A 27930-nucleotide genomic window follows, 5' to 3' on the forward strand; every position below is an offset into this window, starting at 1 on the left:
TTCCTGGAGGTTTTAGAGACCAGACATGTTGCCCCCTACATAGAATTATTTTTTTTACATTTTCTAATTTAAACTTAACATCTTTTTTATGTATCAATTTATTGTGTTCAGTTTTTTATTGAATATCGTTTTACTATGTTATAACCCTGATTATAATGATAGATACACAATTATTATTTTATGTTATATACCAGGCTGATGTTACATGCTTTGTTAGAACAGTCATTTACAGATTTATTTTGTGTGTTAATATAATTCTTTTGTAATTTAAGACTAACAGAATTTTTTTTTTATTATTTTGGATGAATAATTAAATTCTAATAACTTTTGAATTCTTCAGTCCGGTGCCCCACTTTCCATCTGTTGTTACTGGAATTAACAAAAGATATCTTAATATATTATATTACACATAATTTACAATGTATACCCATGAACTGGATTACCAGGAATAGCAAACTATAAAAGCAATATTATTCTACAACATAAATCTTTGAAGAGTCTACTGTTATTTTATATTTGATACATATTTAATTTTATTACTATTACCTATGATAACACATTTTCTGTTTATAATGGACAAATTATAAAAAATCCTGAATTTAGAAACCATCAGGAGGTCATTTGATGAATAATTTGGTGAACATTAGTGAAAAAGAAGCAAAAAAATAAGCTCATAAAACCAAACAACAAAACCAAAACAAACATATATCAAAATTAGGACTGTATTTAGTCAATACATATACACATTATATTATGGTCAGTAATCTTTTTTTTAAACATTTTTTCTTACAAAAATTTCCCTTTGCTTTTTTGTTAAACATTTTTATTTATGTTGTTTATGCAATTAACACATTTATTTAGCTTTTTTTCTTCTTATGGTTTTTTATTTTCTCCATTTATTTATTTTTATATATTTTACTAATTTTTTTTTTTTAATTTTGCTTTTTTCCTAATGTTTTTTATTGCATGCATGTGTGCATTTTTGTTTTATTTTTTTTTGCTTTTCAGCTCTGGACTTTCATGTTTTTTACTTCCCTTCACATTATGATGTATGTAATTAACAGAATTTTTCTAGCATTTTTCATAGACCCTTAGGAAATAATGAATACATATAAGTGGCAAATAAGCAATACTATAGTGGTTGTCGCCGTAATTAGATGACATTCCTAGAAAATGTCCTCTATGTATACTAGCTGCTGACCTTGAAGTAATTTGGGGTTCTGGGCAGAACAGTTTAATGCACTTAAATAATTGTCCTGAATTGTAGTTAGGGCTGAATTAGCTTAAAATCCAAGAGGACAATACAGGCTGGCCCAAGGTCACCTGCGGAGGGTGCAGAGTAAATGCCAAATGGTATCTCCCTGCGGAGATTCAGACATTTAACAGATAGCTCTACATGTTACGGAGGGGAGGGCGACAGACCATCCGGATATTCTCAGGATTCTAGGTATTTGGTTTGATGTCATCTTCCATTTAATAGGACAATTAAATGAGAAATGGTGCATTCCTACGCTTCCACTCGCCATGTAAAATGTAGAAAATTCAGATATATTGACGATTAATTTGTTGGTGGTCCCATCTAAAATGAGCAAACTCACCATTGAAGCTTTTTCTATATTATAATTTAATAAATTAATCCATTTATTGTATTTATAAAACTTATTGTGTAAACTATACCTAAGAAAAATGTTTTCAAAATTAATTTTGACTCACACAGTGGTCTCAAACTGTGGCCTTCCAGATTGTGCAAAACGTCAACTCCCAGCAATGCCCGGAATGTCCGGGCATCCTGGGAGTTGAAGTTTCGCAATGCCTGGAGAACCACAGTTTTTGACCACTGATCTTAACCTATCATAAAATAACCATATCAAGTTTTTTTTTGTAACTTTTCTATTATTCTATAGCACAAAACATAGTGGATTGTGTTACTGCTTGTAGACATGAACCACAGACACAAGACTTAATGTGGCGCGATGGAGTGTCTAGATAAAACTTCTCCCCCCCCCCCCCCCCCCAAAAAAAAAAAAAAAAAGTATTGACAGCCATGGCTTGAGAACTTGTGCTCCATACCTAAAACATTTAGTTTTTTATTGTTGTTTTTTTTGTTGTTATCATTTAAATGGGCGTCCTTGGTAATGAGCCGATTGTCGCCAAGCGGCAGAGGATACAATACCAACAGAAAGACATTTTATTGAGTAATTCTTCCCATGAAATCTCAATGTAGTTCAACAAGAAGCGACCAGGGAGGGGAAAAATGTGTGAAAAGGAATTTGCCTTTAAAATGTCAGACTCTTGAAAGGCCAATTTGATAATGAGACGCGCGTCAACAAATCATGGGCACGGTGGGCGTCCGTCCGTCTGTCTGTCTGTCAGTGTTGACGGCCGTGCGCACCCATCGGTGGGGACTGTGTATACTACAGACAGCTATCAATATGGGACTTGACAATAGCTCAAAGATGTCACAGACGACTCGTATTATCTTCTAGACCATACCGAAAAATAAAAACAAAACAAAAAGCAAGACAATGTTGGGATCCGAAATCCCTTCTTGTCTTAGGGGCCGGGAATGGTGAAATGGTTCTGCAAACAGCCATATAATTAATCTTCTTTTAAGTGTGATCGGTACTGATGAGCCGGGGAACAAAGACAATGTTCAGAGCTCATTGATGTAGGGAAGGGATGATTCGGCTGTGATAAATTGTATGAATAGGGATGGCAGAGCAATCCCCTTCATATCTATCATGCAGACTATTTCGGGATTTTTCTTTCCCATCTTCTCTATCTTTATTCTAACTAATAATAACATATAATCCATAGACTGTTGTATAATACTTTACTTTTAGACTATAGTCTGACATAGACTGTTCATTGACCACACTCTGTGTCACTAGCATGGCCCTCAACACCGTATGCAAATAATTGTCTGTAGGGCTTATGATCTTGTCCTTCTCTGTAATGGAAGCCTACGTACTAGAGTCAATGCCATCTCCATGTGATAAAAGTACTAGTAGAAAGAAGCTTTCTCAAACATTTGGGAAAAACATGCATACTCCGTGAAGATATTGTCCTTAGTCTTAAGGGAGATCTCCGGTGAAAATTAACTTATCCCCTATACACAGAATAGGGGAGAAGTAGCTGATTGTGGGGGATCTGACCGATGGGGATGCCTCCCCCCCCCCCCCCCCCACGATCACCGCAAAGGGACCCGCCGCTTAGTAAGGAGCACCTGCTGCAGCTGGCACGTGCTCCATTCATTTCTATGGGAGCCCAAAAAGACCCATGTACAGCACTCAGGCATCATCGGCGCTCCCATAGAAATGAATGGAGCACCGATTATGCCAATGAATGATCATACCCCCGGCGATCAGCTACTTATCTCTTATCCTGTGGATAAGGGATAAGTTTATTTTTGTTGGAGTACTGTGAGATGGCCATACACGTAAGTGTTCTACTGCCAGAGCAAAGCCACATTGGGAAGCTACCATAGTCGTTAGATGGTTGGCCATTCCAGTAAAAATCGCTGGGTTTGACTGACACACTTAATGTTTATGGCAACCTTTACTCGAACCTTTGGCCACAGTGCTGCAATACCTCGAGAAGTTTCTGTATGGTGGGAGTCAGGGCTGTGAAGCTTCCATCGTTGTGGTCAATGTCCTGCTCCCTAGCTTCTCATATTCTCAGTTACTATGTCCTAATATGCTGATATTCGTATGAGGTACGCTAGCTCCACTATATACCCAGTGCTGGGGCAAATCAATTCACCCGGTTCTTGATCTATGCCTATGTGTTCTCCTGACCTCACACAGCAGCCCTGACCTTTTCTTTGCTAGGGTCCTGGCTACATTCCTCATGAGTTGACCACTTCCTCATATTTGGTTTCTGCAGCCATATTCTAAAAAACACAAAAAAAAAAAAAAAGGGGTGGGGGGTGGTGTACTCATGTCACATAATTCACTTTGTAAGGTGCCAAAAGGTTCAAAGTCAGTTTTTAGGCCTGTTTTTGTTAACGCTCTGGTGCTCCAGCGTTCTGAACAACCCCTCGGCGTGACATCACACCACGCCCCCCTCCATTCATGTCTATGGGAAGGGGCGTGTCGGCCAACACGGCCCCTCCCATAGACATGAATGGAGGGAGCGTTGTGTGATTTCATGAGGGGGCGTGGCCGTGACGTCACGACCACTGCCACAGGAACCCGGACTTTGTTTAGAATGCCGGGTGCTGCAGGAGATCCCCAGCAACGGGACCCCCCATTAAGATGTCTAGGGGATAGGGGATGAGATGTCTAACAGCAAAGTACCCCTTTAACTGTGTGTTAGGCTTGTTTTCTGCATCAGCCCCCAAATTCAAAATGGCTCTAAATGAGAAGAAGACTGTGATCATCCCCAGATGGTTGCTCAGACGTATATAGCCTCAGTGGTCTTTGTATATGCAGCTCCAGCAGAAAGAGGGTGAAGACAGATAAGACACTGCTAAGCTTCAAAGACTTGTGTCACATGCAGGAGAAGGCATGGAATCTTAGAGTGGCCACCTCATCCGCTTATTTTTAGGTATGGGGCACCTTAGTGATGTTAGGGAGATTGGTATCACCCTGCTCCAAATTAATGGGCATTATATGGGACTACCAAATTTGATGCTGGTGGCACAGCTACCTGGTGACACACAAGAATTGCTGGTGCTGGGCGTAAAGGTGCTGACTCTGGTTAATGCAAAGGAGGGAACCATCCAGTTATCACTGGTTCTCACAGTGCCCAAACAGAGAGAAGCAGTGGTCCTACACAACTTTTGTGAGTGGGAGGTTCCTGATGTTTTCCATCTTTGGCCCCCACTCCTTGGCTGATTTTTGCAGCTAATTGAGTAAGCCCCTCCTGATGCTCCTCCTGATAGTGTCTAATGTGGCTGCCGGTTCATGTAGGAAGATGGGGAATCGGTTGTTACATATTTGAATACCATCCCTGGATCCCTGGAACTACATACCCATATGCTCTCAGGATCTCAATGCCTCATGTTAGTCTTAAAGGGGTACTCCACTGCTGTGATGTCACGCACGGGGCGTGACCGTGACATCACGAGCCTCCGCCCCGCATCGCCAGTCATTTGGCAGGGAGCAAAGTTCGCTCCGTGCACCGGTTGTCTGATGTGCTGTAGCCGAGATCGTGGTAGTCCCCAACAGTGGGACCCCTGCGATAAGACATCTTATCCCCTATCCTTTGGATAGGGGATAAGATGTCTAGAGGCGGAGTACCCCTTTAAGTTTGTTTTCCTGAATAAGGGTCTAGTTAGGCGGAACAGAATACTTGGGAATGGAAAGAAGTACATGTCTAGGGGAAATGACAAGAGAAAGTCAATAATAAAAATGTATCAGTGTGGGTAGTATGATAAGTAGGGGACACCAGGTATAGGGAAAGTTAAGGTAATGGAAGTTAGGTAGAACCGGGCATATCATAGTATAAACCAGAAGTAATGGTATTTGAACCAGCCAAGGGTCACAGAACAGAGGTCTGATAGGATAAGGATGCAGTATTGCAATGATGTTAAAGAATAGACTGGAAAGCTGGGTTATGACTGGTCTGGTCAAGTTCATGTTTGGTAATAATCAGGCACAATCCAATGGGGTGGAATAATATTAGCAGAAAAGCAGGGTGATTGTTTAAACAGAGCCCCTTTGGTTTTGGCCCGTGGCATCTCTTCTTGGCTTGTGGCATCTCTACTTGGCCAGACACAATGATCTTGGTTATAGCAACAATATTTAGGTAGGCTAAAATAAATAATTAAATAAAATGTTAAAGGGGTACTCCGGACCTAATACATCTTCATTCTTGGTGCCATACTTTCTACAAGGTGCTGGAAACAATCCCGAGAGATTTATGTAAATACGGACATGATGACATCACACAGTTCCTCCATATGGACATGATGACATCACACAGTTCCTCCATATGGACATGATGACATCACACAGTTCCTCCATATGGACATGATGACATCACTCAATTGCTGCAGATTTGCCGGCAGCACATCCATGATAAGAATCTCCAGTTCCACCACATTCTGGCAGTGATCTATTAGATGAGATCTGGTGACTGTGGAGGCCATTGGAGTCATGTGACCTCATTGTATTGCATTGTATGAGATGATGTCATGTGACCTCATTGTCCTGTATGATATGATGTCATGTGACCTCATTGTCCTGTATGAGATGATGTCATGTGACCTCATTGTCCTGTATGAGATGATGTCATGTGACCTCATTGTCCTGTATGAGATGATGTCATGTGACATGTGGTATTATCCTGCTGGAGGTATCATCAGAAGATGGGTCCACTGTGGTCATAAAGGGAAGGACATGGTCAGTAACAATACTCAGGGAGGCTGTGGTGTTTATACCAGGATCAATTGGTACTAAGAGGCCCAAAGTGCCCAGAACATGTCCCCCATCATTACACCCCCACCAGCCTGACCCTGATACAAGGCAGGAGGGATCCATGCTTTCATGTTACACAATTTGAGCAATGCCATCTGAATGTCACAGCTGGAATGAAGACTCCTCAGACCAGACAACATTCTTCCATCTTCCATTGTCCAGTTTTGGTTCCTGTGTGAATTGTAGCCTCAGTTTCCTGTTCGTAGCTGACAGAACTGGCCCCTGGTGTGGTCTTCGGCTGCTGTAGCCCATCTGCTTCACGGCTGGAAGTGTTGTGCTTTTAGAGATGGTATTCTGCAGACATTCGTTATTTCCAGTGGTTATTCATGTCACATTCACAGTAACTTAAATCTCCTTTCATCCCCCATTCTGATGCCCAATTTGAACTTGTCTAGACCACTTCTACATGCCTAAATGCATCGAGTTGCTGTCATGTGATTGGCTGAAAATTGCTTAACAAGCAATTAAAAGTGTTGTACCTAAATATGAGGCCCGTGAGTGTACATTCCTGTAGTCACATGACTAGCCCCATGTTGTAAGGTATATATTATGAATTCAGTTTATAATCCAGTCCTGGATTATTGCCCTCAATTTAGTAAAACGCACTTTAAAAAACCTAAAATGATCCCACTTCATTCCTGTTGCCCCCAATTGGCTTAGAAATAATATTTTTTTCTGTGAAGGATTAAACCCATCAGACCTGACACCATTTATTTACATTTACATTAATAGAGATTTTTTTCTCGCAACATAATTGCGTTGAAGAAATAAGTAAATTACGTCGTCCGTGTTTCCCTGGCGGCAAAGAGCAGTGAGAAATCAGATAAGGATCAGAAGATTCTCCAGGCAGAATGTGCAGAATATCTAATGTTCGAATTAATAGTGATGAGACAGGAAGAAGGGACAACCCCCAGATATCGGAGAAGTGTCAGCACAAACTGCTCACGGCCTGTTATCAGGACTTATGTGGGACTACAAGTGACATCAGAACCATGATGGAAGTCCTAACAAACCTAAAGAACTGCAGACTGTCACTCCGAGTCATTATCCTGTACCACAGTGTCATTATCCTGTACCCCAAGTGTCATCATCCTGTACCCCAAGTGTTATCTTCCTGTACCCCAAGTGTAATCATCCTGTACCCCAAGTGTCATTATCCTGTACCCCAAGTGTTATCATCCTGTACTCCAAGTGTTATTATCCTGTACCCCAAGTGTTATCCTGTACCCAAGTTTCATTATCCTGTACCCCAAGTGTTATCATCCTGTACCCCAAGTGTTATTATCCTGTACCCCAAATATTATCCTCCTGTACCCCAAGTGTTATCATCCTGTACCCCAAGTGTTATCATCCTGTACCCCAAGTGTCATTATCCTGTACCCCAAGTGTTATCATCCTGTAACCCAAGTGTCATTATCCTGTACCCCAAGTATTATCATCCTGTACCCCAAGTGTCATTATCCTGTACCCCAAGTGTCAATATACTGTACCCCAAGTGTTATCATCCTGTATCCCAAGTGTTTTTATCCTGTACCCCAAGTGTCATTATCCTGTACCCTAAGTGTCATTATCCTGTACCCCAAATGTTATCATCCTGTTCCCCAAGTGTCATCATCCTGTACCCCAAGTGTCATCATCCTGTACCCAAGTGTTATCATCCTGTACCCCAAGTGTTATCATCCTGTACCCCAAGTGTTATTATCCTGTACCCCAAGTATTATCATCCTGTATCCCAAGTGTTATCATCCTGTACCCCAAGTGTTATCATCCTGTACCCCCAAGTGTTATTATCCTGTACCCCAAGTGTTATCATCCTGCACCCCAAGTGTCATCATCCTGTACCCCAAGTGTCATTATCCTGTACCCCAAGTGTTATCATCCTGTACCCCAAGTGTCATTATCCTGTACCCCAAGTGTCATCCTGTACCCCAAATATCATTATCCTGTACCCCAAGTGTTATCATCCTGTACCCCAAGTGTTATTATCCTGTACCCCAAGTGTTATTAGCCTGTATCCCAAGTGTTATCATCCGGTATCCCAAGTGTTATTATCCTATACCCCAAGTGTCATTATCCTGTACCCCAAGTGTTATCATCCTGTACCCCAAGTGTTATCATCCTGTACCCCAAGTGTTATTATCCTGTACCCCAAGTGTTATCATCCTGTACCCCAAGTGTTATCATCCTGTACCCCAAGTGTTATCATCCTGTACCCCAAGTGTTATTATCCTATACCCCAAGTGTTATCATCCTGTACCCCAAGTGTCATTATCTTGTACCCCAAGTGTCAATACTGTATCACACTAGAATATTTACTGTATCATATCTGTCATTTATACGGTATCACATCTGTATTATAATATACACTGTATCACTCTAGTGATATATACCATACCACATTTGTATGATATCTTTATCACTGTGGTAATATACGCCTTGTGACATGCAGAGGGGTTTCTCCTCTGACTACAGGGTCCACACTGCACATGCTCAGGTTATAGTTAAAACATGAAGCCTTTAGTAATGCAGAAAAATACTGTACTGAGAAATACCGAAAGACACGGGATATGATTTATCTATATAAGATTACTACTCATGTGACAGCCGTCTATATCAGCCAAAAATATGTTTCTAAAGAAAAAGAAAAAAATCATGTAAATTTATAACTGGCATACTTCTGGATCTGGAGGTAGAACATATTTTTTGCAATTTGATGAACAAATTTTAGATTTTTTTCATTACATTCTTGTCTATTTTTAATTGTGAAAAAGCTTACTAAATCGTTTACCATTGGTTTATCAGTTTTAGATGCAATACTAATTCTTATATAATATTAACAACACTAATAATAATAATGTTATGATTATTCTAAATTAAAATTAAATTGAAATTGTTCTTAAACTCTTTGCATGTTTCCTTATTTGTTTTCCTAAAGATATTGCATTACATAATGAATGTAACACCTTATGAGATCAGGAAAAAGAAGATAAGATAACTTAATATATTGGGTGTGGGGTTTGTTCACACACAACCTTTTTTTTTTTGTACTTGTATGGTTTTGATCATAGTGTGTGAAAGAAGACCCTGTATATGTATGTGTGTGGGTGTTTATATGTGTGTACATATGTATATGTGTGTGTTTGTATATGAGTATATTTATATATTTGTTTTTATATGTGTGTGCGTATATATATATATATATATATATATATATATATATATATATTTATGTATGTGTGTGGGTGTTTATATGTGTGTATATGTTTGCATCTTTTATGTATGTCTGTATGTATGGATATGTTTGTGTGTGTGTTTATATGTGCAGATATGTATGTTTTTGTGTGTTTTTATGTGTGTTTCCATTCATTATAGCCTTTTTTTATGTATGATGTTTATTCTTCACACGACAGGACAATGAATCCTGGTTTCTGCTGCAGATAAGACTCATCTCATCTTTTTTCTATGAATTTCCTATATTTTTATAATATATTTTATATATTTGTCTTTTAAAAAAATTATCTTTGCTCTGATATCCTATATTTTACCAAATTATTTTGATTCATGTACATTTGACGACCTTCAGGCGTAAACCCTTCTGCCTTTCTTCTTGAGCTTTTACCTACAATTCCATTTATTTTCCTTACTGGATGACTCTGTGTTATCCATAAATGCGAAACAGAAAAAAAGTAAATGGTTAATAATTTTTTTTATTTAAATTATAAAAAATAAGATACAAGGTATAACCTCTATAGTAGAATGATACAAATGCAAAGTATGGCACCCAAAATGTGTTTTTTGTTTAGTTTTTTCCATGAAAAGAACAACGGCTGATTTGCAATATAAAAAAAAAAGTACAATTTTAATATTCATTTTTTTCTTAAATAAAAAATATTGGTAAGATTCGACAGAATGGTACCGGAGGTTTCATGTCAATGACGCTACGCATTCGTGCATTCATCCCTGTATGTTTGTGCTGAAAAAAACTAGTCATAGCACACCTGCAATATAGTGTGCTGGCCACTAGGGGCTGTAACGCACCACTTACAAGTTTCTCATCATCCGCCTGCAGTAAACCCAGTACTTAGATGTTGTGTTTTGAAGCATTTTCATCCTTCACATCTCTGCTCTTGGCTACACTTTGATATCCTTGACTGTAAGGAATTGCAGAGTGGGATAGATATATATATATAATTTTTTTTTCTGGCCTATCAAACAAAAGAGATTTTTTTTTCCCGTTTTCAAATGAAAATGCTGGCTGCGTCCTTACCTTTGTCTACAAAACACCCAGCTGCTTTGGGCTGATATCCCTTAATACATTTCATATCCTTCTTGGACTCCGGCCAGCTGATGGTGGTCGAGCTCGGTTCTTTTATACAACAGGATCAGATGGTTTTGGGCGGCATGACTTCAATTTCCCATGGAAAATAAAGTTATATTTGTTGTGTTTGACGGCTGTATTGATGGCGGCTGGTGATTTTCAGCTGATATTCCTATCGTCGGCTGGAAAAAAAAAAGTGTGAAAAATAATGTTTCTCAGTATATCCTGTTTATTACCAACAAATGGAATATATTGTCAATGCCTGGAAATACAGCAGGTGCCAAATGCTCTCAGTGTCCCTTATTTCCCGGTTTAGAAGCAGCCGTAGAATCCCATACAATAAATCTATTGACATCAGTAAGACATATGGAACCAGATAATTCATATGCATTATATAGGAATATATACCACATACAATAGAACTCACATCATCTTCCGGACCAAAAGAAGCAGTTTTGACTAATGTTTGGAGGGTTCAACATGAAAAATATTTTTCATGATATTTGTGGCTTCGCTTCTTGTGCTTAGATTTTCTCTACATAATAATTTTAAAAAGATCACTATGGATATAAGGGAAGACACATGTCAGGAACTGTCCAGTGCAGGAGAGGTTTGCTATGGGGATTTTCTCCTGCTCTGGACAGTTACTGACATGGACAGAGGTGCATGCAGTAATTTTTCCGCCACGATGTCCCGTCACTCTGTAACGTCCGTAATGAATTACGGGCATATACGGGTGCAAACGGGCAGTTAAAAAATTCCATAGGCTGCAATGCGATTTAGTCTTGGCCGTCAGGGGTTTTGTAACGGCAGATTTTTGCCGAAAACCGTGACGGAACATGCGACGGTACTTCAAAAACAGAAAAATCACTAGTGTGAAAAGAGCCTAAGAGGGACTAGTCAGATTTAACTCTCCCGATCCCCCCACTCTGCTTCTGATGTGACCTCATCCTGCTTCCGATATAGACTCAGCTCAGCAGGAACTGTCCACTCCAGTGTCTGCTTCAGTCATCGGTTGGTTGATCTACCAGTTCCTGCCGAGATGAGTCTGTCCGGGAAGCAGAAAGTTGGGTGCCAAGGGAGTGACCCGAGGGAAATAAAATTCCACCAACCTTGTATTATGGAGTTTCCTGTGGTTTGCCATTTAGATTGGTGCCAAAACAAGAAGAACATACATATTCACTCAGGCCCTCAGTGGCCCACCAACAAATTGTTGAATCCCCCAGGGGGCCTCTAAATAGTGCCTACATATGTCTCTGCATTATGATGTTCTTTGCACAACATCGTAGCAAAATTTGGGTAAAACAGGTCATATTTCCATGTAACTTTAGTGTACGTCAACAGAGTAAATTCTTCTGGTAGGACCTAGGCACCCCAGTCTGATGCCATATTTACCTTCCTAGTCTTTAGCTTCTCTCATGATGAGTCGTCTCTATTGCCTGATCCAGCCCTGGCTTCCTGACCCTTGCAGACAATATGCTGGCACATGTGTACTGCTACCGTTTACAAGTTCTGGAAGTTATGTGTTGACATGGAGCCATGTATACAGGCCAGCTGGGGGTTGAGACCCGCCTTGGTGCGGGAGCTCATGACAATCCATTTACTGTTTTGTTTCTTTCAGTCCGTCATTGGAATCCACTGTGGATAATCTACCCCCGCCAATACCAGTGGATTCAAAGTCCGTTTTGCGCAAATGGTGGTGACACCATCTTACTTTATTGCTTTTGCCTAAACCATAGAGACATCAAAAAGACATAAAACCAAAGAATCCTCCATAAATCCAAAATTGTGGAAAAAAATGCTCTCAATGAACGAACAGATTTTTCAAAACAGAGTCGAAACGCTGACCTGTTCTCCCATAACCACCAGCTCAGCTTCCATTTTACCAGAGGAATCTCAGAAATGAAGGCTGAGCCGTGACTTGTGGCTATGGGCAAATCAGACAGTAAATAAGCCTTGATGAATTCTGGGTAAAATATTTAAATATAAATTATAATAAAATAAAAAATATAAACAGTGAAATGCCTTTGAGATATCCACGTCTGTCAGGATGTCTTGTCTCATTATCTCTAGTAAAGCCCGGTGGGATGTGCAAAAATTTTCTCAAAAAGTTCTGAATTCTAAAGATTTTCTATAAAAAGAAATAAAAAAAAGGACCATAAATGATGGCGGAATAATTGGTGACTATTATGTGATTAAAGTTTAGAGAGACTATAAAGAAGTCTTCTCCGGGCCTGACGTGAGGTGGACCTTTCACTACCCTACGGTGTCTTTGATCTTCCCCCAGACTCTGGCTGGACTGTCGTCTTGAATATTTTAAGCAGTGTCCCATTCTAGCCGACTCTACCCTGAGCCCCTTTATATGGGGGTGGGGGAGCTAATTTAGTTATTTCTCAGACATGTCCTGCAGATTTGGCTGGATGAGGCCTATTCATTTGGATTTCACGGCCTGTCACCGCTCTCATTTCTCTATCTGGGGAAGTCTACACTACATGATTCTCACTGGAGACCATCACCCCTACCCCTGAAAGACTAAGTCTCTCCAAGCCACACTCGATGTGAGAGACAAACCACTTGTACGGGCACTTGGGATAAGTATGGACGATAAATTAAGGCCATCAATTCTTCTGGTGTCAGGAGGGGAGCAGTTGTCACTTTGCAGTCATTTCAGGACACTTACTGCTCAAGAAAGATGGCTGGAACAACAAAAATTACATTAATCATTAAAACAGCGGTAAAAATAATAGTAATACTAACTAGAAAAAACTAACAATATCATTATATGTTAAAACTATAGAAAAAAAAAACCTAATAAAAAAGACCACTACTACTAATAAAAATAAAAACAATATTACACATTCTAAGAATTATTGGGGCCTAATACAAAAAATAAATAAATGATATATTATTTTAAGTAGTATTATAATGATTTTAACATTGTTCTCTCATCGACTAAATATATATATGTATATATTTTTTTTATTCGTTTTTTTTATATTTTAATTAAAAAAACACACATGAATAAAATTAATTTATATACTGTTGTTACGAGGGACATTCAACAAGTTTCTGCCCTTGTTTAACTATATTTCAAAACAAATCACATCACTTTTTTATTTTTTACAAAGTTGCCTTCTTTTCTGATGCAAGTCACATGACACGCTAAGACACAACCAATTATAACTCTTCCCACCATTGCCATTTACAAAGAAAATATAAAACTGATCTTTTAAGAAACTTTTTGAATGTCCCTGCTATATCGGTTTTTATTTTGTAAAAATGTTGAAAAATAAATAAATAAAAATGTTTTGCTATAATTGTTTTTTATTCTGTAATGAGTATTGGTGCAAGCTACTCTTTTCCCCTTTTTCCGGGGGTTCCGATCTATTTGGTGCCAAGAGTAGCGCACTCCCCAGTTCTAGTACTCGGGTCTCATCGGTGCTCCCATTGAAATGAATGCGCTCCTCACTGAAAGAGATACACGTTCCAGAGATTGCAGGGAGGTCCTAGCGGTCGGACCCCCCCACGATCAGCTACTTATCCACTATCCTGTGCATAGGGGATAATTTCCTTTTGGCTGGAGTTCTCCTTTAAGGCAATTATTGCAATATAGACACAAGAATTAGTTATCATGCTGCCTGAACCACGAGTCACCGGGCGGTCCCTGGTGGCTTCTACCTACCCAATTGGTCTGGATTGACAGATATCTCCCTATACTCAAACAAGGAAAGTTCTCTCAATCAAGGCTGGTGGGGCAGGGAGGAGCTGCCAGGGACAATCCAGATGGCTCGAGGTTTAGGTAGATTGAAAGTGATGACAGGTTCACTTTAAACTTATATCTGGGTTGTCACAAAACCCATGGGCCAGTCATGTAATTTGTCTTCCTGGGAACTGCATTGCTCCTTATATCACAGATATACCAGGAGTTCACAGGACCCTTCTCTGAATCTAATATCTAATTGTTGCAAAACTACAACTCCCAGCATGCCCGGACAGCCAAAGGATAAATAGTAGTTGTACACCTCACCTCCCAGTTTTATCTGTATACTGCTGCTGTTATCTCTATGGGATCAGTATATATAGTAGTAATACATCTCCCTTCTAGCTCTATCTATATACTTTTGCTGCTATATCTATGGTATCAGTATATATAGTAGTTATACACCTCTCTTCCAGCTCTATCTTTATACTGCTGCTATTTCTATGGGATCAAGATATATAGTAGTTAAATACCTCTTCCCCTCCAGCTCTATCTGTATATTACTGCTGATTTCTCTATGGGCTCAGGAAATATAGTAGTTATACACCTCCCCTCTGTATTCTGCTGCTGGTATTTCTATGTGACCAGGATATATAGTAGTTGTATATCTCCCCTCCAGCTCTATCTGTGTCTGTATATATATATCATATAAATATATATATATATATATACTGCTCAAAAAAATAAAGGGAACACTTAAACAACACAATGTAGATCCAAGTTAAACACACTTCTGTCCACTCAGGTAGCAACACTGATTCACAATCAATTTCACATGCTGTTGTGCAAACAGGTGGAAATTATAGGCAATTAGCAAGACACCCCCAATAAAGGAGTGGTTCTGCAGGTGGTGACCACAGACCACTTCTCAGTTCCTAGTCTTCCTAGCTGATGTTTTGGTCACTTTTGAATGCTGGCGGTGCTTTCACTCTAGTGGTAGCATGAGATGGAGTCTACAACCCACACAAGTGGCTCAGGTAGTGCAGCTCATCCAGGATGGCACATCAATGCGAGCTGTGGCAAGAAGGTTTGCTGTGTCTGTCAGCGTAGTGTCCAGAGCATGGAGGCGCTACCAGGAGACAGGCCAGTACATCAGGAGACGTGGAGGAGGCCGTAGGAGGGCAACAACCCAGCAGCAGGACCGCACCTTTGTGCAAGGAGGAGCAAAATTACCTCCAGCAGGCCATAAATGTTCATGTGTCTACTCAAATGATCAGAAACTGACTCCATGAGGGTGGTATGAGGGCCCGACATCCACAGGTGGGGGTTGTGCTAACAGCCCAACACCGTGCAGGATGTTTGGCATTTGCCAGAGAACACCAAGATTGGCAAATTTGCCACTGGCGCCCTGTGCTCTTCACAGATGAAAGCAGGTTCACACTGAGCACATGTGACAAACGTGACAGAGTCTGGATACGCCGTGGAGCACGTTCTGCTGCCTGCAACATCCTCCAACATGACCGGTTTGGCGGTGGGTCAGTAATGGTGTGGGGTGGCATTTCTTTGGGGGGCCGCTCAGCACTCCATGTGCTTGTCAGAGGTAGCCTTGTGAGACCATATGCTGGTGCGGTTGGCCCTGAGTTCCTCCTAATGCAAGACAATGCTAGACCTCATGTGGCTGGAGTGTGTCAGCAGTTCCTGCAAGAGGAAGGCATTGATGCTATGCACTGGCCCGCCCGTTCCCCTGAATCCGATTGAGCACATCTGGGACATCATATCTCGCTCCATCCACCAACGCCACGTTGCACCACAGACTGTCCAGGAGTTGGCGATTGCTTTAGTCCAGGTCTTGGAGGACATCCCTCAGGAGACCATCCGCCACCTCATCAGGAGCATGCCCAGGCGTTGTAGGGAGACCATACGGGCACGTGGAGGCCACTGAGCCTCATTGTGACTTGTTTTAAGGACATTACATAAAGTTGGATCGGCCTGTAGTGGGGTTTTCCACTGTGATTTTGAGTGTGACTCCATATCCAGACCTCCATGGGTTGATTTCCATTGATAATTTTTGTGTGATTTTGTTGTCCGTACATTCAACTATGTAAAGACGAAAGTGTTCATTCATTCAGATCTAGGATGTGTTATCTTAGTGTTCCCCTTATTTTTTTGAGCAGTATATATATGTGTATATATACATACATATATATATATATATCTCAAAACTGCACATAATGTGAACTGACACTTATGAGTCTCAGCAGTTTAGGCTTCTGGTTGCCGGAGTCCAGCCAGGTGATAAGGTTGATCTCATTAGGGGAACTGTAGTGATGAGACTCCACCCGCTCTCTCTTGAAAGCCAGAGTATTCATGGAAAATGTAGGCAGCTTGAGAAAATTATTTCAGTAGGGAAATACAAATCATTATGACTGGAAAACCAAGCCTGCCATATCAGCTAAAACAGGTAGCACAAGGCATACGAAAGAACATTTACATTATTCTCTAATAAATGCGTAAGTGTTAATTACCAGGATTCTGGCATCCAGAATGACTTGGATTGGCAGGACAGAGAGTAAAGACAAAGTGTAGTCAACAAGCATGGGCCGGCAGTGTGGGAAGAGCAGAGCTACCAGTGTAATGTGCTTGAGCACAGCCCAGAGACGATCAGAGGTCAATTCGGCAGAACCAGAAGTCTAAGCAAGCCAGAAATTAAGCAGCATATAAGCCAGGGGTCAGATACATAGTACTAGAAGTCTCAGCAAGTCAGGGACACTATGATAGTCACAGCAGGGCACATCACTTCAGTAGACAGAAGGGGGTGCTGTGCTTTCTCTCCTCCCCTGGAGGACTGACATTTAACTGTTAACTGTTAAACAGTTAAATTTAGTTAAAGCGATCGACTCCTCGCTCTGTCAATCACCCTTTTGGTAGCAGGCAGCATTATGCCTACAGTCACTAGAGGCCGCTCTATTCCTCTGAGCTCCCACGCACAAATGACATCATCGTGCACTTGCAGAGCGGGAAGGAAGAAAAGACACTGGTGGACCTCATGGGAGCCGGAAGTAAAAGCCAAGAGAAAGTGAGTATAGGGTTTGTGTTTTTTTTTTTCTTACATACTGAAGAGGGGGAAATACCTGCAGGGGGACGCTAACTACAGGGTCAAACTACTTGCAGGAACATGCTACCTACAGGGGAATATTACCTAAAGGGTGGAAGCTACCTGCAGGGGGATACTACCCCCAGGGGAGATATCACCTATGGTTGTCCTACCTGCAGGGGAATACTACCTACAGGTGCACTACCTACATAAGGAATTAATACCTGCAAGAGTGGCCTTCTGACAGGTGGGATAGTCCCTAAAGGGGGAGAGATAACTAAAGGGGTCCGCAAGCGAAAATTCAGAAGTGTGAATGGGAGTGCGGAATGCCATAGAAGTCTATAGGCTTTAATTTGAGGCGAAATTGCGCAAATGGAATTCCGCAAGCCGAAATTCTGCCATGTGTACAGACCCTTAGGCTCTATTGGTCATTCTACTATAGCAGAATTACTAGATACACTGTAAGCGGTGTCAATACCAACAACACAAATCCAAAAATTTGTTTTTTGTAAAATTAAATTAATGTAAAGTCGGGGAGAGATTTATCAAAACCTGTCCAGAAGAAAAGTTGCCGAGTTGCCCATAGCAACCAATCAGATCGCTTCTTTCATTTTTCAGAGGCCTTTTCAAAAATGAAAGAAGCGATCTGATTGGTTGCTGTGGGCAACTCAGCAACTTTAACTCTGGATGGGTTTTGATAAATCTCCCCCAGGGTTCTCAATCGTACTACTATGGCCCTCTGATTGCCTGTATGTGAAGGATGTCTTCGAGGAACTCTCCAATGACTACCAGAATGTAGCAGGTGTACGCCATAAAGTGAGCAGGCAATCAAGTGACCTTTGAAAGGATATTCACATACTGAGCTCCCGCACCCTCTCTATAGCACTCAAGTACATGGGGGGGGGGGGGGTTCAGAACACAAGTGAAAATATAACAACCGGCTTGTGATTTTATGGCAGCTGGGAAGCCGGTCAACAAAGGCAAGTCTCTCTATTTAAAAATGATCCCTTCATTCACTTTACTTCTCAAGAGCATTTTCCTCTCCCTCAGATAATCTCGCCTTACAGAATCATGTGAGGTAAATGTATGTGACCGGCTTAAATCTGTAGGGGTGCGGAGGAACATGCCAATGTTATAATATTATAAATGCCAATAGGCTTCTGCTATGGTAGATGCCAGGGTCCATGGTGGTCAATGCAGACCGGACTGGAAATAGAGGATTAAAGGGATATCATGAGCAAGAATCCCAATGTGAACCCCCGGGAATAGGAGAAAGGGGGACAATGGGGGAAGAACGTCTCCCTTTCAGACAGGAAGGCTTTATATATTTATAGTAGTATTATAATAGTTATATTCTTGTACAGATAGGGGAAGTATTATAGTAGTTATATTCTTGTATATAGGAGCAGTATTATAGTAGTTATATTCTTGTATATAGGAGCAGTATTATAGTAGTTATATTATTGTATATAGGAGCAGTATTATAGTAGTTATATTATTGTATATAGGAGCAGTATTATAGTAGTTATATTCTTGTATATAGGAGCAGTATTATAGTAGTTATATTCTTGTATATAGGAGCAGTATTATAGTAGTTATATTCTTGTATAAAGGGAGCAGTATTATAGTAGTTATATTATTGTATATAGGAGCAGTATTATAGTAGTTATATTCTTGTATATAGGAGCAGTATTATAGTAGTTATATTCTTGTATATAGGAGCAGTATTATAGTAGTTGTATTCTTGTACATATAGGGGGAGTATTATAGTAGTTATATTCTTGTACATATAGGGGAAGTATTATAGTAGTTATATTCTTGTATATAGGAGCAGTATTATAGTAGTTATAGTAGTTATATTGTTGTATATAGGAGAAGCATTATAGTAGTTATATTCTTGTATATAGGAGCAGTATTATAGTAGTTATAGTAGTTATATTCTTGTATATAGGAGAAGCATTATAGTAGTTATATTCTTGTATATAAGTGCAGTATTATAGTAGTTATATTCTTGTATATAGGAGCAGTATTATAGTATTCATATTCTTGTATATTGGAGGCAGTATTATAGTAGTTATATTCTTGTATATAGGAGGCAGTATTATAGTAGTTATATTCTTGTATATAGGAGGCAGTATTGTAGTAGTTAAATTCTTGTATATAGGAGACAGTATTATAGTGGTTATATTCTTATATATAGGAGCAGTATTATAGTAGTTATATTCTTGTATATAGGAGCAGTATTATAGTAGTTATATTCTTGTACATATAGGGGAGTATTATAGTAGTTATATTCTTGTATATAGGAGTAGCATTATAGTAGTTATATTCTTGTATATAGGAGCAGTATTATAGTAGTTATATTCTTGTTTATAGGAGGCAGTATTATAGTAGTTATATTCTTGAATATAGGAGTAGTATTATAGTAGTTATATTCTTGTATATAAGAGCAGTATTATAGTAGATATATTCTTGTATATAGGAGCAGTATTATAGTATTCTTGTATATAAGAGCAGTATTATAGTAGTTATATTCTTGTATATAGGAGCAGTATTATAGTAGTTATATTCTTGTATATAGGAGCAGTATTATAGTAGTTATATTCTTGTATATAGGAGCAGTATTATAGTAGTTATATTCTTGTATATAGGAGAAGTATTATAGTAGTTATATTCTTGTATATTGGAGCAGTATTATAGCAGTTATATTCTTGTACATAGGGAGCAGTATTATAGTAGTTATATTCTTGTACATAGGGGGCAGTATTATAGTAGTTATATTCTTGTATATTGGAGAAGTATTATAGTAGTTATATTCTTGTATATTGGAGCAGTATTATAGCAGTTATATTCTTGTTTATAGGGGGCAGTATTATAGTAGTTATATTCTTGAATATAGGAGTAGTATTATAGTAGTTATATTCTTGTATATAAGAGCAGTATTATAGTAGTTATATTCTTGTATATAGGAGCAGTATTATAGTATTCTTGTATATAAGAGCAGTATTATAGTAGTTATATTCTTGTATATAGGAGAAGTATTATAGTAGTTATATTCTTGTATATAGGAGCAGTATTATAGTAGTTATATTCTTATATATATAGGAGTATTATAGTAGTTATATTCTTGTATGTAGGAGCAGTATTATAGTAGTTATATTCTTGTATATAGGGAACAGTATTATAGTAGTTACATTCTTGTATATAGGAGCAGTATTATAGTAGCTATATTCTTGTATATAGGAGGCAGTATTATAGTAGTTATATTCTTGTATATAGGAGCAGTATTATAGTAGTTATATTCTTGTATATAGGAGCAGTATTATAGTAGTTATATTCTTGTATATAGGAGAAGTATTATAGTAGTTATATTCTTGTATATTGGAGCAGTATTATAGCAGTTATATTCTTGTACATAGGGGGCAGTATTATAGTAGTTATATTCTTGTACATAGGGGGCAGTATTATAGTAGTTATATTCTTGTATATAGGAGCAGTATTATAGTAGTTATATTCTTGTATATAGGAGCAGTATTATAGTAGTTATATTCTTGTATATAGGAGCAGTATTATAGTAGATATATTCTTGTATATAGGAGCAGTATTATAGTAGTTATATTCTTGTATATAGGAGGCAGTATTATAGTAGTTATATTCTTGTATATAGAAGCAGTATTATAGTAGTTATATTCTTGTATTTAAGGGTAGTATTATAGTAGTTATATTATTGTATATAGGAGCAGAATTATAGTAGTTATATTCTTGTATATAGGGGGCTGTATTATAGTGGTTATATTCTTGTATATAGGAGCAGTATTATAGTAGTTATATTCTTGTATATAGGAGGCAGTATTATAGTACTTATATTCTTGTATATAGGAGCAGTATTATAGTAGTTATATTCTTGTATATAGGAGGCAGTATTATAGTAGTTATATTCTTGTATATAGGAGCAGTATTATAGTAGTTATATTCTTGTATATAGGAGCAGTATTATAGTAGTTATATTCTTGTATATAGGAGCAGTATTATAGTAGTTATATTCTTGTATATAGGGGGCTGTATTATAGTGGTTATATTCTTGTATATAGGAGCAGTATTATAGTAGTTATATTCTTGTATATAGGAGGCATTATTATAGTAGTTATATTCTTGTATATAGGAGCAGTATTATAGTAGTTATATTCTTGTATATAGGAGGCAGTATTATAGTAGTTATATTCTTGTATATAGGAGCAGTATTATAGTAGTTATATTCTTGTATATAGGAGCAGTATTATAGTAGTTATATTCTTGTATATAGGAGCAGTATTATAGTAGTTATATTCTTGTATGTAGGAGGCAGTATTATAATAGTTATATTCTTGTATATAGGAGCAGTATTATCATAGTTATAACAGGCACAGTAGAAAGACAGCTGGGTGGCACCACTACTTTAATGTGTAACTAATCAGATGGGTTACAAAATAACCTAATTCACTAACATTACCAGTACCACAGCATGATCCCTGCAGTGTGACATGGAGTTCTTTGTTCACATGACCCTTATTGGAGTTAAAGTCGCCATGTAGTCCTAACCTTAACTTTCCTTAGATTCTTGTATGATTTTGACAGGATTTCCCCTTTAACTATATACCTGCTTTGCGATTTCCTGGCGGTGAGCCACAGGAAGGGAGTAAAGGGCAGACACCGGTAGACTTATCTGTCTCTCACTCAAATATTCCTAGACTGTTCATGCCATAGTGAGACAGGCAATATAGCAGCAGCAGGTATATCAGAGATAATATCTCCCAGGGTATTTGATGGGTCTTGTATTGTTTGACAAGGAGACCAGCAAATCCATGTGCTTATTGTGACGAACATTTCCCACATTATTATGGAAATAAGTGGAGCTAGGTCCAAGGTCAGAGCACTTGAAGACACCCCATGCAGTGGAACCTCCAGTAGGTTTTTCTAGCAAGGCGACACCTTGGGTCAATCCTAGGAACCAGATGACTTTGTGACTTTATAGATTCATTGTCAGGCAGTGCTTTCTGTGTGTGGATCAGTCTGTCCTGGTCCATGTGAAGAACGAGGACAATTGTCTGAACTGAATCACTATCTCATTTTTTTTTGTCTAATATTTATTACTAGAGACCTCGGTTAATGATGAATGGGATATTACTAACTAACACAATGACAGACGGGAGAGCTGAAAGCAAATATATTTAAAGTGGTGGATTTGAGGGCCACAACTAGAGGAGAAGAACTGTATCTAAACCAAGAACTTTGTCATTTTTAAAATGATTTGAATCTCAGATCTGAGGTTCCGTTTCCTCGTGATAACACTTCCTATTTCTGCGGTCTGAACGATAATTGTTATCATAGGTGTCCCAACTTCTCATAGTAACCAGTCAGGGTCCATCTTTCATTTTTCTGGCAAACAGAAGATTAAAGAAATAATCGGATTTGATATTAGGAGGCCTAAGTACAGGATTCAGCAGCAGGGGGTCATACATTTGTTTTGATTTGTGACTATTCTGCAGAAAACATCCCAATAAATGTGACAATTCCTCCATAACATTGACTAAAAAACAGTTCTAATTAAAGAGATATCCACATTGCCCCCCATGAGAGAACCCTCAGGAAGCTGATCATACACATTAGAATTGTGTCTTTCATCATCACTGATCTTGGTAGGACCAGACGACCATCTGATGTGTATGATGGCCTCCTGACTCTTCCCTGATGGCAGATGTCAGCCTCCCACCTCTCCCATTATGGCAGCAGATTTTGGCCTCCCGACTCTTCCCTGATGGCATTTGTTGGCCTCCCGACTTTCTCCTGATGGCAGATTTTGGCTTCCCAACTTTTACCTGATGGCAGATAATGGCCTCCTGACTCTTCTTCAATGGTAGATGTTGGCCTCCTGACATTTCCCTGATGGAAGATTTTGGCCTCCCTACTCTTCCTTGATGGCACTTATTGGCCACCCAACCCTCCCGATTTTGACTCTTCTTTGATGTATATGTTTGCCTCTCAACTGTCCTGATGGCAGATTTTGGGATCCCAACTCTTCCCCGATGAATATGTTGGCCTCCTAAATCTCCCAACGGCAGATGTTGGCCGCCTGACTCTCCCTCGATGGCAGATATTGGTCTAACAATTTGTCCCCGATAGCAGATTGTGGCCTCCTGACTCTTCTTCAGTGGCAGATGTTGGCCTCCTGACTCTACCCTAATGGCAGATGTTAGGGGACAGAAGGATTGGGCACATTGGATTTTCAAATAGTGGTGAGTGAATCTACAGTGTGAATCGACTCATTTAGTCTTGAAAATGTAGTTCTGTTTTCAAAGGGTCTCAATTGCCTGGAAAAGTCAAGTACCGCACTCTAAGATCATAAAAGGTGGAATTTTTTGGACTATTATGGCTAAACACATCAACAGACTGTTCATTACATTTGAATTCAGGCAAAGTTACTATAGATTTGCTCACATCCTTTTGTTCTTGTGGAGATAAGCCAAACGTAGGAGGAAGAAAGAGGGGAGGCTTAGAATTAATGAAATGGGTTATTCTATAATGACAACTTATCACCTTTTTGACCAGGTAGGTGGATGCCTGAGCACTGAGACCCCCAAAAGACTGAGGGACCTGAGTGCACCTATAGGGCCACTGAAGATCGCTGAGCTATTGGTGGCCCAGTGTTATCATAGGCATATCAGGTGTAGCCACTTTACTGTCTTTAAAGGGGTACTCCGGTGGAAAACTTTTATTTATTTATTTATTTATTTATTTATTTTTTAAATCAACTGGTGCCAGAAAGTTAAACAGATTTGTAAATGACTTATATAAAAAAAATCTTAATCCTTACAGTACTTATTAGCTGCTAAATACTACAGAGGAAATTATTTTCTTTTTGGAATACAGTGCTCTCTGCTGACATCACGAGCACAGTGCTCTCTGCTAACATCTCTGTCCATTTTAGGAACTGTCCAGAGCAGCATATGTTTGCTATGGGGATTTTCTCTTACGCTGGACAGTTCTTAAAATGGACAGAGATGTCCGCAGAGAGCACTGTACTCGTGATGTCAGCAGAGAGCTCTGTGAAAAGAGTTTCTGCTGTAGTATTCAGCAGCTAATAAGTACTGGAAGGATAAAACAATTTTTTATAGAAGCAATTTACAAATCTGTTCAACTTTCTGGCACCAGTTGATTTAAAAAAAAAAAAAAGTTTTCCACCAGAGTACCCCTTTAAGTCCACCTGTATACTGACAAATGACAGTACGACCACCATATTGCTTCATATGAAATAGTAAAAAGACAAGCAAGACGGTATTTTCCAGGAACCTCAAGTCCGACTTAGATTTTTCTTCATGCTAAAATTGTGTGGCCAAGCAACTTAAGAATTCATCCTCACTCAGGCAAACATTCTCTCACATAGACTTCCATCCTTGCCTTAGACCACCAGGAATTTGGTGTTATTCTGGTCCATACCCTAGTTTACTTGGGGAGTGGTCCTAGATCACCTGGGATGCAGTTATTAACCCCTTTCAGTGCCCTGGGCCGGCAGTGTTGCAGACATGAACCTTCTTGCTGCCCTAGGCCACAAAGGACTACCTTGATTTCCCTAGATTGCCAGGGATGGTACTGGTAACACTGACCACTATGATCCTTCAACATTTTGGACCTACCATGTTCGATATGCTAGACTATCAGGGAAGTAGGCATTCATCCCTTCACTACCCTAGTTCCACAGGGTTGTTCCATTGCCCCCTTCCCTATCCTAAAGCACCAGTTATTTGGTATTGCATACCACAGACCACCAGCAGAGATGCAATTAGCCCCTTAACTACCCTAGACTGTCAGGGCAGCTGGCATTAACCCCTGCTCAGGGCTTTCAGCCTGTCCAACCTAATGGCATCAACTAGAAGACCAGGGATCACCTACAGGCAGCCATTAAGTCAACCTGTGTACATCCTAGTCTACAGTCTGTGCCACATTGAGCATATTCTACTGTTGCAATCCAAATTATTCAAATTTCCCCCCCCCCCCCCCTTTGTAAAAAAAGGTTTTTTTTCCAAATTTTGGAACTTTTCTTACTAAAACAAAAATAAAACAAAAACAATAATACAACTAACATAACCAAATGTTTCTTCAATGTTAAGTGCTTGAGCTAAAACACCTGGACACAAATACCTGTACTTGCTGGGGCTTTGTTGACTTTGGTGGGAATTATGGGTTCTTTGGTGGGAGAAAAAAGTCACTGTCAACAGATACCACAAATTAGTGTACTATATCCCCCAAAAAAATCACCGAAACACTAAAACATAATGTTTAAAAGGGTAGTCTGCCCCTAGACATCTTATCCCCTATTCAAAGGATAGGGGATAAGTTGTCTGATTGCGGGGGTCCCGCCGATGGGACCCCTGCGATCTCCCTGCAGCACCCGGCAGTCGTTTAGAACGCCAGCTGCGGCGCCGGAGGCTCGTAACGTCATGACCACACCCCTCGTGACGTCACGCTACACCCCCTCGATGCAGGTCTATGGGAGGGGGTGTGGCAGCCGTCACGCCCCCCCTCCCATGGACTTGCATTCAGAGGGGCATGATGTCATAAGGGGGCGTGGGACCCCCGTGATTAGATCTCTTATCCCCTATCCTTTGGATAATGGATAAGATGTCTAGGGGCGGCATACCCCTTTAATGAATAATACATAAAAAGGGATTCCTTTTTATGTGTTATTCATTAAACTGCCACCTAATTCCTGAGCAGGTAGGTGGTCAAAAACTTTCGAGCCACCGTAAAAGCAACTGTACCCATTCATTCCTATTGCCGCAGCCAAAATTAACAAATCGAGTACCCCCAATCTTAGCCAAAATGACAAAAAGCAAGGCCCCGTCCCAAGAACTGGCGACAGTCTTTTTTAGAATTGCTTCTTACTTTCCTTCTAGGAATAGGAGCATTGGAGATGTCGAATTCAACACTTCATCAAATCGTGATCCTGCAGCGGTCCGCAACAGAGCAAATTAAGTTGAATATTTTTAAGTTGAAATACCTTCAGGAAAGGTGGGAAGATTTTTTATTTTTTCTCTTAACCATTGAATGAATTTGCAGGAATGAATCTACCGATGGCGAGTAAAAAAATTTGTGAAAACTTCTTTTTTCCCCCAAGCGCAGAGCAAATCAATTCCGTCATTCGACGTAAAATGCAAAACAAGGTAAAAAAAAATCAGCGTCTCCGAGAAAGGCTGTATATATGTTTTTTTCTTCTTCATCTAGAATCACATACCGCACCTACAAATGAAGTTTCATAGACTGGCTTGGTCACCATGGTTACCTCTGCCGATGCAAACCAATGAAAGACGAACAGGGTCTGGTGGCGAGAGTCAGTGAAGACAATCTGCTTCTGTATCCAACCCCCGGAAAAAAAATAAAATGGGGGGTCTGTAATGGCACGCTGCCAGTGCCTCCGCAAAGGGGACGGCCTGTCTGGCTATAGACGTTTGTGTTACTGAAATGGATAAAAAGGACAATAAAAACACCACGCCACACACATGCACCCAGCGATCAGCACATCAAGGGCACGACTCCATAAATCACATGGATATCCTATTTAGCCTTTACCGCCGGAGGATTTTTTTTTTTTCTGCCGTCCTTTATAGACGTAATTAATAGACAGAGAAATGTACAAAGAGCTGGTTATTTATTTTCGTTTTTTTTTCCGCAGGATTTTATGCCCCCCATCAACACAAGTGCACCCACCGCCGCCCCTCCTCCTCCTCCTCAGTCTTTGGCATTCTCCCCTCTTCCCTTGGCGTGCCCGAGGACTAGTGACTGGTTTAGCGCATTTGCATCACAAAACGCCAGCCCCTGTGAACTTGAGTGACCTTTTGACCTCCGCGATTTGACTAGTGAATTGCTGCGGTCCGGATCACGCTGTCGTGTCAGTCTGATTCCTACGTGAATACATTCTTAATCCTCCACGTCGGTGTTACAGACGAGTCCTCATTCACAATCTTCCCATTCCGGAGTCCTGACACAAACCCTTCTTTTTCTAAAGCCACTATCTGTTTCTTTTTCCGCACCTGGACTTTTATTTTTATGAACCAGGGAGGAAATAGGGGTAAAGAAAGGAGGCGCTGGGCAAAATCGGAATTCCTAAAACAAACCGCGACTGTTCACGAAACAAACTCTGATTCATGGCGCTCTGTTCTTTTTATTCCTCTTTTTTCTACCACTTGTTTTCTTTTTGTTAGAATTACAGAACTTCCAAAAATCATTTGTCCCTTTCATTTTCGAATGGATAAATAACTTTTATCCATCTATTTTTCTATCTATTTTTCTATCTATTTTTCTATCTATTTTTCTATCTATCTATCTATCTATCTACCTATCTATCTATCTCATATCTATCTAT

The 27930-nt window shown here is 39.6% G+C and overlaps 2 long non-coding RNA genes across 3 annotated transcripts in view; one reads left to right on the top strand and one right to left on the bottom strand.

The window, feature by feature from the left end:
* Nucleotides 1–27869, top strand: part of LOC130295541 (uncharacterized) — a 91444-nt gene extending 63575 nt beyond the window's left edge. Inside the window, exons 3-4 of one of the 2 annotated variants that reach the window (XR_008848898.1) lie at nt 26465–26579; nt 26793–27869. This is a non-coding gene — a long non-coding RNA (uncharacterized LOC130295541). Of the gene's footprint in view, nt 1–26464 lie in introns of both variants that reach the window. The other variant, XR_008848895.1, reaches the window with a different exon arrangement.
* LOC130295542 (uncharacterized) lies at nt 312–26508 on the bottom strand. The gene is made up of 3 exons (XR_008848899.1): nt 26454–26508; nt 10690–10922; nt 312–369 (listed from the first exon to the last, which is right to left on the bottom strand). It is a non-coding gene; the product is annotated as an uncharacterized LOC130295542 (long non-coding RNA).
* Nucleotides 27870–27930: the final 61 nt, after the last annotated feature.

This window comes from Hyla sarda, chromosome 11 (assembly GCF_029499605.1).
Source record: "Hyla sarda isolate aHylSar1 chromosome 11, aHylSar1.hap1, whole genome shotgun sequence".
Taxonomy (NCBI): Eukaryota; Metazoa; Chordata; class Amphibia; order Anura; family Hylidae; genus Hyla; species Hyla sarda.